Source organism: Ceratotherium simum, chromosome 2 (assembly GCF_057802395.1).
Source record: "Ceratotherium simum simum isolate JZ-2026a chromosome 2, ASM5780239v1, whole genome shotgun sequence".
Classification (NCBI taxonomy): Eukaryota; Metazoa; Chordata; class Mammalia; order Perissodactyla; family Rhinocerotidae; genus Ceratotherium; species Ceratotherium simum.
Window position 1 is genome coordinate 91,224,354 of NC_141901.1, and position 15,479 is coordinate 91,239,832.

Consider the following 15,479-nt stretch of genomic DNA (forward strand, 5'->3'; position numbering starts at 1 on the left):
TTACTGCTGCACGCATTCAGCAGGGCGGGTGACTTCTTTCTAGAAATGTATGAAAGATACCCAAACAAAAAATCACTATTGGCATCACCTTCAGCATCATCTAACATTTTCCTCCTCTCATTTTCTAACACGTCTTCTTCCTCTTCCTCGCCTCCTTCAAACTTATCATCACCTCTATGGCTTCTCCAGGAAAGTAATATACAGTACGTGGAACCATATTTTCCAGAAGTGCTGAGTTTCTAAATCTGATGCTCATGTGAATTCTGAACTTTCATCCAGTGACTCTTCATCTTCAGGTGTTATCAGTAGACCGAGGAGGTTAATTTAAAAAAAGAATGAACCACTCCATACTTGCTCAGTAACTGTTTAACAGTGCCTAGAATCTATGTTCCTGTTTTTCTGATTGTTTGAACTGTAATTTCTTTCCTTGTTTCCAATCAATACTACACCCATCACAGTCAACTATTTCAGGGCCTTCAAAGCAAAAATGATCTGCCTTATCTGGCGCAGATTTTATCTTGTAAGTTTTTGTCAGAACATCATTGGTGAAGTGGTAATTGGGTTCAACGTGGACATCTAAAACAAAAGATGTGCTATCCAGGATCTGAAAATTCTACTTTAATAGTCTGCAGATATTTCAAGATGGGTTCCTCATATTTCTCTACTAATTCACTTTCCTATTTAGAGGTTGGGGACATTTCTAGATCAGAGGAACCAGAATTCTGGACTTCGATTGGGATCTGGCTTTCCTACTGTTGCTGCTATTTCTTCTGCTCTGATTCCGTTATTTCTCAGGACTGTGTTAGTCCCTTTGGGCTGCTATAACAGAATGCCACAGACTTAGTGGCTTATAAAGGAACACTTGTTTCTTACAGTTGTGGAGGCTGGGGAGTCCAAGACCAGGGGCCAGCATGCCTGGGTTCTGGCGAAGGCCCTCTTCTGGGTTGGAGACTGCTGTCTTCTCACTGTGTCCTCACATGGTGAAGGAGCGAGCTAGCTCTCCGGAGTCTCTTTTAAAAAGGACACTGATCCCGTTCATGGGGGCTCCCCTCATGACCCTATCACCTCCCAAAGGTCCCACCTCCTAACACCGTCAACTTAGGTGTTGAGAAGTCAACATACAAATTTTGGGAGGACACAGACATTCAGACCATAGCAAAGACTCCAGCCAGTTGATGGGCTGCTTCATTCTCACTGTGACATTCTACATCTGCTTCTGGAAGTTCAGCACTACCACTGAAAATTCCTTCCCTTGTCAAAAAAGACTGGCATAATGCTGCATACTTTATTTCCAAGTAGGAGTGTCTTCATAGATCTTGGCTTCCAAAGGAGTACATTTCACCTAAAGATATTTCAGGGCATTGGCTCATCTTTTTACTGCTTAGGTCAAGTTTCAATGTAGCTTGAAGGCATGTGAAACACAGTTTTAAGTCATTCCCATAAAGATACCAAAAGTTGAGGATTCTACATCACCAGGTACATGAGAATTTCTTCATTTACTTGCACTTTTAACAGCTTCTAAGAAATCTGAAAGAACATCATCAAATACCTATCATCAGGATGCTTTTAGCCCTCACGACTGCTTTGAAAAGGCAGCACTGTGGTGTCTCTCATTCTTTGGGCATGGCCCCCAATAACACTAACTCTTATACCAGGGAGAGGTTTTAAACACCTCCCTGCCACATTAACCTGGCTTAGCTGTCTCTCAGAGTCTCTCTTTTATGCCCATGATAGGTGCTGTCTTTCATTTTAAAAACCATGACAGTCTTATGCGTGTGTTCATGTGTACTGTCTTCTCTGTTTTCAGGGGGCAATGGAGATCTCAAAGGCCCCAACTCTAGTGGCACAGAGGGAAGAATCATGGTATAAAAAGGAGTGGTTTCGGTGGAGAGGGAGATATATGCATTAACGCTTTACAATATAATCCCATCACAGGACCTGTTGTCCAGTGTTCTGTGTCCAAAAGGCTGTCCATGTTCTGATTCCTGCCGATAATTCCAGTCTTTTTTCCTGTTACTCCCAACTCTTTCCTTCACACATGTGCAAACACGTGCCCCTACAGTACATCATCTGTACCATCATAATCACACTCAAAGGCCAGGATGTATTCTTGTTTCTTTCCTCTCCACAAGCAGCTGTGAGAGGAAGGTTGATAAAGTAATACCCCCTCTATCTAACAGTACATATAATAAGTACTCAGTTAATACTAACTGAATTCACAATATTTTCTCAGGGTGGCTTTTGCAATTGCATTAAATGGACATCACTTCTATTCCGCATAACAGGCTTTAAAATGCATTTTACAATCTTCTCATCTTATCTCACAAGATTTACTTCAAAGGGAAGTCACTGTGAGTGACTCAACACTTATCATCAAACTATTATAAAGATTTCAAGACTCTTTAAAATTGATTCAGGGCCGGCCCCGTGGCTTGGTGGTTAAGTGCGCGCGCTGCAATGCTGGCGGCCCGGGTTCGGATCCCGGGTGCGCATCGAGGCACCACTTCTCCGTCCATCCTGAGGCCGAGTTCCACATGCAGCAACTAGAAGGATGTGCAGCTATGACATGCAACTATCTGCTGGGGCTTTGGGGGGAAAAAAATAAAATCTTTAAAATTGATTCAGCAGTTAAGTATTTCTCCATTGTTCCTTGGAAGGCTGTAGAAATCTTCCTCTTTTCCTTCTCCCTGTGACATTATTTTATTTTGATTTCTAAACATTTTTGCAAGACATCGAAACAAACCACTGAGACAAATCTCTGAGGCAGCTTAAATGAATAGGAATTTCTAAGAACTTTCCTTTTTAATCTGGGACCTCCAGGGACGAGCAAAGGCAACATTTTGCTCTTGGAATTATATTTATTCTATCTTTTTCTTTAGAAGCAATAGAGATTTTAATATCAGAGCTCACTATCACTAGTTCAGCTTCCATAAGAAGCTAAACGCATCTAAAAAGATGACTAGCACTGTGAGGAATGAGGTGTGAGGAAGTGGGGAATCCATGCCATACAGTTGGAGGTAAAGTTACAAATATGATAGCCAGAACACACCCTTGCTGGGAAACGAGTGGAATTTTGTCAGCGATGGGGTCCAGTGTCATGGGGAAGACACAATTCTTGTACAAAGGCAAAAATCTACTGCCCTTTGCTTTTTGTCATCTCCTCCAATCTTGTCAATTTCTTCATGTGATATCTGAGTTCATTATCAAATTATACCATGATGTGTGTGGGCTTCCAGAACCTTCCAGAACCGGCCCACTACCAACAGTGGCAATGAGACATCTGACTTAAAAGTGCCCCAAGAAATCAAATAATTTTAATTTGATATTAAGAACTTCAGATTCTTAATCCATAAAACATTTCAATATTCTACGCGGAGTACTATATCATAAATTTAATGTAGACGCTTTATTTTTCCTGAAGTAAAAACAAAATAAAATGGTAAAAAAGACGTGGTGACAAAAATATAAATCAACTTTAACTTGCATGTCCTAAAGAAAAAAAACGCACCATATAATAAAAATTAAAGCTCCCTCTCCTTATAAACTAAGTCACATCTCATAATAGGAATTTGATATTCAAACAATGTGAAAAATCAAATTGTCAAATTTTGTTAGAGAAATAAGCATTAAAAATATAACTGAACTCTTGATTCAATTAAAGTAGAAAGTGCTACTGCCTTAAATTCATTTATCAAATATATCATATATTATGCCTTATTTGGGAATTATTTCTCGAATTAAGCAAACATAAAACTTATAACACAAACACAGAACTCTCACGAAGACATTACAGCAGAAGCAGGTGGACATTGGTACCATTACTTAACTAAAAAGAAGAGGAAATTGCAAGGTTTAGAGCCAAATAATGTTTGAGGCACCCAACGTCTGGATCTAATGTAAATGATTTCTTCCTTGCTCACCAGAGTTAACCATTCACCTCACTCCCAAAGACTCAGGTGAATCAGAGTCAACACAGACCTCTCAGCAACATCCTCCAGGGAGACCAAAGGAAAAAAAGAAACAAATACTAAACTTTTATCATTCTTTCAAAGAAAAATGATTAACTTCTCCAACTGGTTTTCTGTTTTGTTGTTTGGTTTTGTTTTAGGGGGTAGAAAATGTGACCTCACCTTTGGTATCTAGGTTTCTTCAAGTATGGAGTCTTAGAGATAGGAATTCATCTGGAATATCCACTGCTTTGTATCCCCTTAGATTTTTATATTCCATGGTTATTTCCATTTTGTGCAGAAAAAAATAACAAAGTTTATCATTCCATAAAACTAACTTATTAAGTTAGAGACAATCAGCCCCAGAAGATCATAAAATTAACTTTCCTTAAAGTGGATCATTCATTTTTATATCAATCAGTCAAAAAGTGGTGCTGAAATATATGCGACATTTGGGAGGACCCAGATCAAGCCTGAAACCACAATTCAAGACCCAAAAACATAAAAAAACACTTTGCAAACTCAAAGTGAGCAAGAGTGAGCAACAAATTCCATGTTTATGCTGTTCCTGAATCTCCGTGTTATTCTGGCCATCTACATCCCCCACACCTGAAATTTAATTCAGTCAAGTTCACGACCATAAGAACCTGAAAAATATAATTGTGTTCTTCTGTAAATACTCAATTAATACACATTTCATCATTTTGATATTTTTGTGACCAAATAAGGATCCTTATCTTGCAACAATTCTGTTTGGTCTATCCTTTTCTTTCTTCAAGAGGACAATATTATAGTTTGCCTTAAAAAAAAAAATGCAACATCACAGAGTAAAAACGCCAAAAAGAAAGACTTTTGGATGATGGTATAACAGAGGTGAAATTCTCTAGATAGTCTCAATTTACCAATTTTCTCCTCTTATTCGCTGGAAAAGATAGTCTCCTAAGAGTCAGTTTTTGTTTATCAAGTAGATAAATAAAAGAATGCACAATTTATAATGTAAGAATGATGATAAATTAAAAAGCTATCATGTATATTCCCTGTGGTATTTTTTATCTAACAGCTGGGTCCTCTGTCTCTGCTAATTCTCAAAAACAAATCTAAATCTAGATAGTCCTCTTATAAATTACGGTATGTTTCTGGGAACATAAGAAAATCAGCTACACTACAATTGGTGTCACACTATATATAGTGAGAAAATTATTATATTTTTGTTAACTTTCTAGTAACTTTTTAATTGTCAGGCTTTTATGAAAATTGTTTAAAAAATCTAATTATAGAATTACCAATTGGGTAACTGATCATAAATTCTAATTTTTTTCTAGTATTCCACTAATTTTTAAAAATTATTAATACTGTTTTGCTGGGCATAAACAGAAGCATTTTGTAAGGCTTATGAAAGTACCTGATACATGGTAGATATTCAATAAATATTTTTTTAAATGAATGATAAAAAAAGATACTGCTGACTTTTCTTAGTTATTAATCTCCGTGTCAACCAAAGTTGTGTTTTACCCTGTTACCATAATATAGTAACTGAATTTTAAAATATTCTACCTGATTTGAACCATTGGCTCTACCTTAAAATAATCTGAATCCTTAAATTTAACCAGTGTGATTTACCCAGATCCGCTACATATTTATTGAACACTGACCATGCAGAAAATACTAGAGGGATATGACGGTCATCCCCTGCCCCTGAAGAGCTTACAAAACAGGAGGGACAACAAGTACATTAATAGCTATAAGCTGAGGGAAAATGTAAGCATCAGAAGACAAGAGAATACACAAGCATTAAGATGGGAAGTCAGTGAAAGGTGCCATGGAAGAAGTGACATTTGAAATAAACTGTGAAAAACGGGGTAAGTCTTTGAAGGACGACATTAGAGAAACAGGCAATCCCAAGCAAAGAAAACACAACCTACTTTTTTAGGTCTCTTCAGGGAACTATGATGAACCCAGTTTTACTGGAGCAAAGGGTCAAGCAGGGTTGAAGCAGAAGAGGAGCCTGAAAGCAAATGTTCAGGTTGGGGCTCGGGAGTCTATACTCACTTTCGCAGGTGTAACAGAAGGCATTTAAGGTCTGTATCCGTCAGAGTCTGAAGCCAATAGCACATTCAGACGGGATCGATGACGGAGCTCCACGAAGAGACCATTTACAAAATGTCGGCTGAGTAAGGGACATCGCCCAAGGATGGTGAACAATGTCCTGCCAGCAACAGTGAGGAAGGTCACCACAACTAGACCTGAAGGGGGTGTGGAAGGAGACGTTACTGGAACCGGCAGAGAGAAGCTGTAACTGTGAGAGTGTCCCCTGACCTGAGGTAAGGCCTTCTGTGGAGGAGGACAGGCAACCTATGGCCGAGCAAGGAGACAGCCGGGGGAACACGTACTCAGCCTAACTCCTGCTGGTGCCCCTGCCGGCTGAGGCCAACCAGAAGCCCGAGGCAAGGAGGCCCATTGACCCCATGCAGGTCCTCCTCCCGGGGCCCAGAGCAGGGCAGACGCAGGTAGGGAGTGGAACTGGAGGGACAAAGGGAAGATGTCCAGTGCGAGGCCTTTGAGCACAAGGAGACATACCTCTCCTTAGGAAAGTTAATCCAACAGGTATGGACAGAACCTAGAGACGCAAGGGTGAAGAAACCAAGACTATAATAGAGAGGATCGTGCAGAAGCTCAGAAAGGCCCCTGGCGGGGGAAGAAGCGGTGCAAGTTGTCTGTGAGGAACATCACAGCATTCAGTCTTGGGGCTTCTCAAGGATGAGATTTAGGGGAAAAGGAAAATTAGAAATCTAAAATTTTAAATCTTGGCTCCTGGGAGAACAAAGCCATTTTAGAAACGTAGAAATGAAGTGCTGCATTTTAGAGTAAAATACGTCCAGTTCCTCAATCCTGCTCAAGGAACAGGGTAGACCTGGGGAAGGTGTGCTAGAGCAGTGTCCTAGAGGTCAGGCACAGCCCGGGACAGTTTCTCCCCAAGGTCACAGCAAATGCACAGCAAAGAGAAAGAGTCCAGGTCAGTTTCTGGCCCCATGTCACCCGTATACCCTTCCAGAAAAATCTGCTTTAAAAAATAATACTGCCCAACCCCTTCCAAAAATTACCATCCAAAATAGCACGTAAATGGGTCAGTCGTAGGGAGGACAGTGGGAAGTGTCTAACATGGAGTGCCAACTGAACTGTAGTAATTGTGGTTACAAAACACACTGCACAGTCCTACATACTGTGGAAAGAAAGGCTGCCTAAAGTAAAAACAGTAATTTGGCAATAAAACAAATAAAAATCCAAGCACATACCAACCAAAGTAGGGAGTGGGAGAGGGTGGAGGGAAGAAGTGCCAGGGTCAGCCATTAAAACAGGGTGGTGGTGTCACAGGACTAAACAGATCGATGAGGAGAAAAGAACGATCTGGAGCAGCTACGTGTGTATAGGAATTAGGACATGATAAAATTGTACTGACAATTGGGGGGTGTATGGATTCTCAATAAATTGCTTGAGAACAACTAACCAATCTTTTGGAAACACTGACATGAGATTTGGTATCATTTAGGAATGACTTCGTCTGCAAGTAGCAAAAACCTAACTAGGAGTTGTGTAAATAATGTGGGGTTTATGGCTCACCAACAAGAGCTCCGGGGATCACAGTTCAGGACTAACAGTGGCTCACCAATGTCATCCAAGACCTGGGTTGTTTCTCTTTCCACTCCACCATCGTTGCTGCACTGGCCTGTGGCCTCTTCCTCATCGCCTCGGGACACAGATGCCTGCTGCACCTCATGCCCTCAGGCCACTGTTCCAGTCAGGAAGAAAGGCCAAAGGCCAAGCGCGAAATGGACACTTCACACCGAAGTGTGCAAAGTGAAGTAAAGACCAAAGTAAAGACCGAATTTTCACAGTGGTGACGTCTCTAGCGGGATTATTTTTCTCTTTAGTTTTTTGTGTGATCTGAATTTTTCCAGTGATTGTGCACTGGATTTTGTCAGAAATAAATTATGAACCTATTTCAATTTTGCAGAAAGATTAATTACTCAAGAAAATCATAAATCTCTTCATTAATAAGTAAGCCTCCATTGCTCTGTGATTCTCACTACTTTGAATCATCTTAAAGTGTTATTTTTAGTACAGACCACTTACGAGATTTCTTCTTTTGGAAAATGAGCTACACAGAAAACTTACTTTTATGTTCCAAACCCCTGGGAGCACAAAAATTATGCGTTGTCTTACCAATAATGCTGAGTCTGTAAGAACTTTAATGCATTTAAATGAGCTGTGTATTTCCAAGCATCTAATTGCAACTGTTAAAAATCATCCCCAGCACAAGCTTCCCAGCAAGAGAAGATGTAGGAATGAGAAGAAAATAATCAACCTACAATGAACTTTTCAATACTTGTCTCTATTTTCAGATTTTGCTTAAATATTCTGTTCTACCCTAGAATATTTCCATTTTTACCATACAGATGAATATAATTTGTAAGAATCCAATAGTATTATAGAGTGCTAACAAGGTTACTGGATTTTGGAAAGAACAGAAATGTCTGTGCTTGAGTTAGAAATAAATCCTCAGTGTTCCCCGAACTAAAATCGTTCCCAGGATTAACGGATATGATGTGCTGAGGATTATAATCGGGTTAATTATCTCATAATGGGCAGGCTGATCATACTACAGCCGTGGCAGAAAAGCAGTTAAATTAAAGTATACAAGAAGAAAATGGTATTTAATTTTGGGTGACAGGTTTTCTTTCATTCCTGGCCTTCAGAGAACTCAGGAAGGCCATTTTCCACAGGTCATTGCCTAATGAGTTAATCCGCAGCCCTTTAATAACCACTCTGGACATCCTCTCAATTCCTAGGAAGGATGAAGGGAACAGGCATCCAACCAGGCTGCTCTCCGGTCCCTAGCAGACGACTCAAAGTCATTCCTTATGAATAGAAAGAGGTTGAAAATTGCTATTTCATTTTGCCCCCATTTTCTTCTCCACCTGCAGGACTGTGTCCAATTCATGAAAAAGAGCAATTTGCTACATTAATCAAAACCAGTTCTGTTATCACTCTAATATTAGCCTGAATCTGAGCTGTCTACTCAGGAGGTTTGTGATCTTTAACAAGTCACTTAACATCTCCGGCCCTCAGTTTCCTCATCAGTAAAATAAGTGCCATTGTGAAGATTAAGAAAGATAAAGATTTATTAGTGCCTTGTACATAATAACCATTTACTATATTTTAGCTGTAACATATGTTACATTATATTATTAAAATATTATCCATTTTTCAACACTCTCACATTCTTATCCAGCTTTCTCAATGAAACCATCACCCCAGTAAGGTCCTCTGAGCAATCTGCCCTTGCTGATTCCTATAAGACATATTGTCTGTATTATTTGAGAATTTAATTACACTCTGTCTTGTAAGTCACTCCCTAGCTTTCCTTGTTTTCCCAGGAGACTTTGCTCCCACAGGGTCTGATGTCTTGCCCTACTCCTGACCAATGTAGGAGCAACATGTGCTGCAATCCAATAGCTCCTGTGCTCTGGAATAATTCTGCGCTCTATACTGTGTGTAAATGAAGGAGCTTCATCCAACTTGCTTATCCACTAAGCAGACTTTTTTTCCTTCTGGTGTTGGCCTCAGTTTCCTTGCATGTAAACTCAGGTGTCCAGAGCCTAGCATCTTTCCCTGACCCGACTCCCTTGGTTCGTTTCTTTCACCGTCTCCTGCCAGTCTTCTCCCCAAAAGGGATGAGGTTATTCCTGCTTCCTGCCCCCCGCCACCCCAGTCACAGGTAAGGACTATGTTAAAAACGTACTGATCACATCAGATCAGAATACATATCCTAGCAATGCCTAGTCAAGCTTTCCTGAGTTTCTAACTTCTCTTTGTTATACCCCATCCTCTAGACTGGACCTCCCTTATATAGATGCCCTGCGATTTCATCATCAGGACCTTTGGGTACCTGTCTAACTCGCCCACAAGCCCGCTTGAAGCCAGGCCTGCAGCCTGACAGGAGACTGTGACAAAAGGATGGAGATTACACAGACCCTCATGGAGAAGTAACAAAGTTTATACTTGATCATAATGAGAAGCCCTTGAGGGTTTTGGGGGGAGTGAGGAAGACTAGCGCTGAGCTAACATCCATTGCCAATCCTCCTCTTTTTGCTAAGGAAGATTGGCCCTGGGCTAACCTCTGTGCCCATCTTCTTCTGCCCTTTATTATGCGCGACGCCTGCTGCAGCATGGCCTGACGGGCAGTGCGTAGGTCCACGCCCAGGATCCGAAGCTGCGGACCCAGGGCCGCGAAAGCAGAGTGCACGAACTCAACCATCACGCCACCCGGCCAGCCCCCCTTGAGGGTTTTAAAACAGGGAAGGGACCTGATGAGATCTGCTTTTTAGGAAGATCACTCTGAGTGCAGTGTGAAGACATCTGGATAATCACTTTTTATTACAAACCTCAAACCAGTTACGAAAGGAAGGAAAAGCCTTAAGGACAGGAAGGCCCAAAGAGGGAGAGAGAAAAAGGTCTGGTGTTGGGCAGTGACGTGCAGGTGGAGAGAAATGGAGGAAAATGGTGCAGAGGTAGAATCAACAGAATTTGACGGTTATGTGAACTTCATGGGGCAGGAGAAATGAGAAGTGTTAAATAAGTTGCTTACGGTCAGACGTCACGTGTGTGTTTCTTGCCTCATCAACTTGATTGTGCCTTTTTTAATGGCAGGAACTGTCTCAAATGTTTTCATGCACACTTTGGTGTTCAGTAAATATGTGTTCAATTCACCAACAAAGAATCAATATATCTGCCGTGTTATCTGCCACAAGCCTTGTCTACAAGGAATTCTCTCATCAAAATCTAAAACCTAAGCTGTGAGGCAATTTTACCCAGTTTTTCCAGGTTTGCATGGAAAGAAACACTGACCAAAATCGCACAGAGGCCTGGAAACTAGAATACCTGTTCGCTCCTAGATTTAGAAGGTAATATGCTGACCTGATCCTTCCCTATGTTATTAATAATCATTAGAGTTAATTTGAGTAGGCACTAACTAATCTTATCTAATTTAAACCAAACTTAGATTATCTAACTTAACACATAGCAGTGGTTCTCAAACTTGAGTGGGTATCAGTGTTACCTGGAGGGGTTTTTTAATTAGATTTCTAGGCCCAGAGTTTCTGATTCAGTTGGTTAGAATGGAGTCCAAGAAACTGCTTTGAGAACCACTGCCTTAGAACAATGTTTCCAAAACTTTTGTTATAAAAATCACCTACAGTACTTATGAAAAATAAAGAGTCCCAGCCTCACCTCTGCTCTGCTCTGAATCAGAGAGTTCAGGGGAGGTGTGCAGAAATCTGTGTTTTCTTGAAGTGTTTCATGTGATTCTTATAAGCAGCCAAGTTGGGGGAACACTGCCTTAAAGCATCTTATGAAGTAGGTACTGTTATTATTCTTAGTCTACAAAGGGAAAAACAGAGGCTTAGCAAGCTTTAGCACTAATAAATGGTAAAGCTCTTAACCCTTGCACTGGAGGACTAAGCCATTGTTCATGCTCAAATAGAAAGTGTTTCTTATATGGAAATACTATGAGCATCTTAGTAACAGGGGCTTTATCTTATTTATCTTAGTATCTCTAAAACATGGCAAGATGCATGGTGAGTGGATGGTTAGAACCAAGCTCTGTAAAATAATGCTATACATGCAGAAAATCTGAAAAACAAAGCAGTTAACAACAAACAAAAAACCCAGTGAGTGCAAACAAACATTTAAATGAATTGACTGGAAAATTAAATCAAAATTCTCCTCTCAGTAACTCTTGGTAAGCAGGGAAAAAAATACACATTGACTTTGATGCCAGAGAAGGTATTTGACTATGTGTTTTATAACTGGCTTGATATTTATAACAAAAAAAATATTATCCAGATGTTGAAAGTCTTAAAAGCACATTGTAAACCATTTTACTAGATTATTCCAGGATTTTCAGAAAATGAAATATCACTGTTTGCAGCAGAGGTATGACAAACACAACCTGTCCTTAAAATTGTTTCTTCTGAAATGTTCCACAATTAGATTGAATGACTTTTTAAATATACAGTATTTAAAATTATTTGATTGTAAACTTATGTAAATAATAATGGCTAACATTTATTAAATGCTCTTTGTCTTTCAACACATTTAATCCTTACAACAAACATTTGAGGCAGGTGCTATCAAGTTCCTCATTTACAGATGAGGAAACCTAGGCCCAGAGAGCTATTCACCTGCCCGCAGTCCGCTTGGCTGCCTGGTGGAGGGGCCGGGCAGTAAACCAGGCCGCCGGGGACTGCAGCTCACAGCTGAACCACAATGTTATGGCGTCTCTGTATTTTGAATAAAAACAGATATCCCCATTTCACTTCCTTATTTGAATTTGCATCTCTAGTTGTTCTTATTTACAATAATAGAAGTAGATTCCAGATGGAATAGGAACAATAAGCAAGAAATAATAATGATCTCTCAAAGGAAGAGGTGCTTAATTTGGGCCATGCCCAAGCAGATGAAGCAGGAACAGGTGGCCATTAGTTGCAGAGGATAGAAAACTGGGTGCCAGCTATTTTTCAAAGAGCAATTCTATGGGGACAAGCAACTCTGCCAAACAGTTTTGAAAATTTTCTTAACATGAGGCTTGCTACAATGCTTTCCTTGAGGTTCTAGTCAAAGGATCATGTTCCAGATAGATGGATGGATATTGATTTTCAATCCTCAGCCCCACATTCACCCTTTTGGCTGCAGAATTGCAGTATAAGTTGAAATCACTTCCTCACAATTGGAGTGGAAATTGGCATGGATTCAGATGAATGGGAGGAATTTAAATCCCCAAATCACTGTGCTTGCTGGTGAAAGCAGAGCCTCCTGCCATCTTAGGAAGCAGCCTTCTCTTGCTTGAAGATCCTGGAATGACCTCACCCAGGGGATGCTCATTCTCTTCAGTTTCTGATTTCCTGACTGGAAACACACCGACAGAGGTAGAATAACATTTTAATCGTCATAATAAATTTCATCAGTTTTACAATGAAACGTACACAGCATTCATAATAAATATTCTTTGAGTGAAGAGTTAGACAAAGCCTTAGACGAGCCCGTGCAGTATCAGATTCCACACTGGGGAGGCGTATTACAGCAAGAATCTAATAGGCCCCAGTACTTTCTTCCTAAGCTTATTTTTCTAAGTCCAAGGCGATTAAGGAGAAGATAATTACACTAAATTTAAAAGTGTTGACTCTCTTCTCTGAACAAAAGAACTCTCTACTTTCAGTTGGTAGAAATAAGAATGAAGACAGATTTTCCTAATACAAGGAAAGCCCTGAGTAAAATTTAACAATTCTATCCACAGCCGCTTTTCATTTTCTAAAGTAATTTTTTTATTTTATCAAAGTAATACGTGAACATAGTTAAAAAATAAAATAGGATCAAGAGACTCATAGAGAAAAGCAATTACCTTCTATCTTCTCTCTCCCCATCTATCTATCTTACTCTCTAGGGGAAACACTTGTTAAGTCCTTCTACCATTTATTTTGGTAGTTCCTGTCAAATCACAACATAATATTTTTAGGCTGCTGTTTTTTTTTATTTAGCTATTTTAAATTTTATTCACGACTCTAATGTGTGGGTATTTAGATCTCCTCTCCCACCCTCCATCTATTCTCCATCTTTCTTGTAACGCAGCTATATAAAATTTTTGTTAAAATCATTAACCTCTGTTTACACTTTTAGGAATTTGTGAAGCCAAGAACTTTACAGTGATTATATTTCCTTTCCTGTACAATTTCCTGGAGTTTCTCATTGTTTTTCTTTTCTTCATAACATTTATTTTTTATAATAATCCTCCTCTTGTTTAAGGTTCAATAGAGCAGGTCCTCTATGAAATCTCTGTTTTTCCAGAGAGCGCCCTCTTGGAGTCTTCTGTCTGTCTGCTGCAAGCCAGGCTGTTTCTCAGACTTATTTCATGACTGCCATCCCAAGGGTTTTCTCATTCTGTGCTTTTGGATCCTGTTCTTCCTCCTGTTAGTTTACTTCTTCATTTTACAGGAGCATATTCTCCTCAAGCTTCATTGAGAAATAAAAGTTACACAGGGAAAGTACGCTTTTGCATGCCTAAACATGGGTTTGATCTCCCCCTCCATTGAAATTACAGTTTGACTGAGTATAGAACACTCAGTTGAAAGTCATTTTTCCTCAACCTTCTGAAGACCATATCATTGCTATAAATCCCAGCGCCTCCTAGAACAATTCCTGGCATGTATTTGGCACTCAATAAATATTTGTTGAATGTATGAATGAATGAATGTATGAACGAATGCGATACTTTTTCAAAACTCTTTAATTCTCTTCTGTTTCCTGCCACTTTTCTGTCTTTACTCTTCTCTCTTTCATTGTTGAAGTCCCCCCCCAAACAATTATATAGCGATCCTCCTTTGCCTATTTATATTTAAGAAAGAGGCTCTGAAAAGCTGATTGGGGGTACTATCCACTTGAGTAGTTCTCAAAATATGGTCCTCAGCATCTAGGAACTTGTTAAAAAAGCAAAATCTCTGGCTTCATGCTGGGCCAGAATCTCTGATTCTAGTGAATCAGGAACTCTGAAGATGGGACCGAGAAATCTGTGTGTAATAAACCCTCCTAGTGATCCTAATGCACACAAAAGTTTGAGAACCACGTAGGCAGTGCCAAGACTGGCAGCCATTGCTTTGGGGTCACTTGGAGGGGAGTGAGCGTTTACGCAGGAAGGTCTTTTCTATGGCACTGTTTAATTCTTCAGGGAAGAAGCCTGCGGTCTCTTGCCCAGAGGGTAAATATCTACCTGCGAGTGTTCTGCTGGGTGGTTGAGAGTGGGACACAATGACCCGCACCCTGATATGATGATAAATGAACAGGGTGACTCTTATATCTCCAGAACTGCCATAATTTTTGAACAAAGAGTCATTGTTCCAATTCTCTAAGAGATCTGGCTGTTTGGGCCACTAAGTCAGTTTCCTGCATCTTCTTTCTTAGACATGTATCCTTTCTACAGACTCTCATCACCTGAGGTCGCCTGAGTGTGTCTCTGTTCTTGCCACCTGCAAGGACCTTTCAAATACCGTTGGAAATTATAAACACTTTGTCATTATATGCACTATTTGAACTACTTGCAACTCAGAAAACCAAGCAAGTGTGGTGTAAAAGCTGGGAAAACAACAAAATAATTCCAGTTCTTCACTTTAGAAGGTACATTTCGTACATTTCCCGGGAAGATCACTAGATGGCACTTTCTGTTCTGCTTATTATCACTTTTGACTACTTTCCTTTGGGGCGATCCATTAATGGAGTTCCTTTGACCTCTTGTGGCACCTCCTCAAGATCTTGTGAGAGAATGGTTGCTTTTTGGTGACTCATTCAATTAGTTTTGCTGTATTAGTAAAGAGTCGAATAATGTCTTATAATTGTTCATCACTATATCACAAGTTGCATCTGTTTTTACTTTGCCCAGTGGGATATCCGAATACCAAATTCCATATTCAACAAAATACAACACAA

General features: G+C 39.9%; 1 pseudogene; it reads right to left on the reverse strand.

Annotated features, from left to right (window-relative positions):
- LOC101396289 (nucleosome assembly protein 1-like 4) lies at positions 1-7,689 on the reverse strand (annotated as a pseudogene).
- Between the last annotated feature and the right edge of the window lie 7,790 nt (positions 7,690-15,479).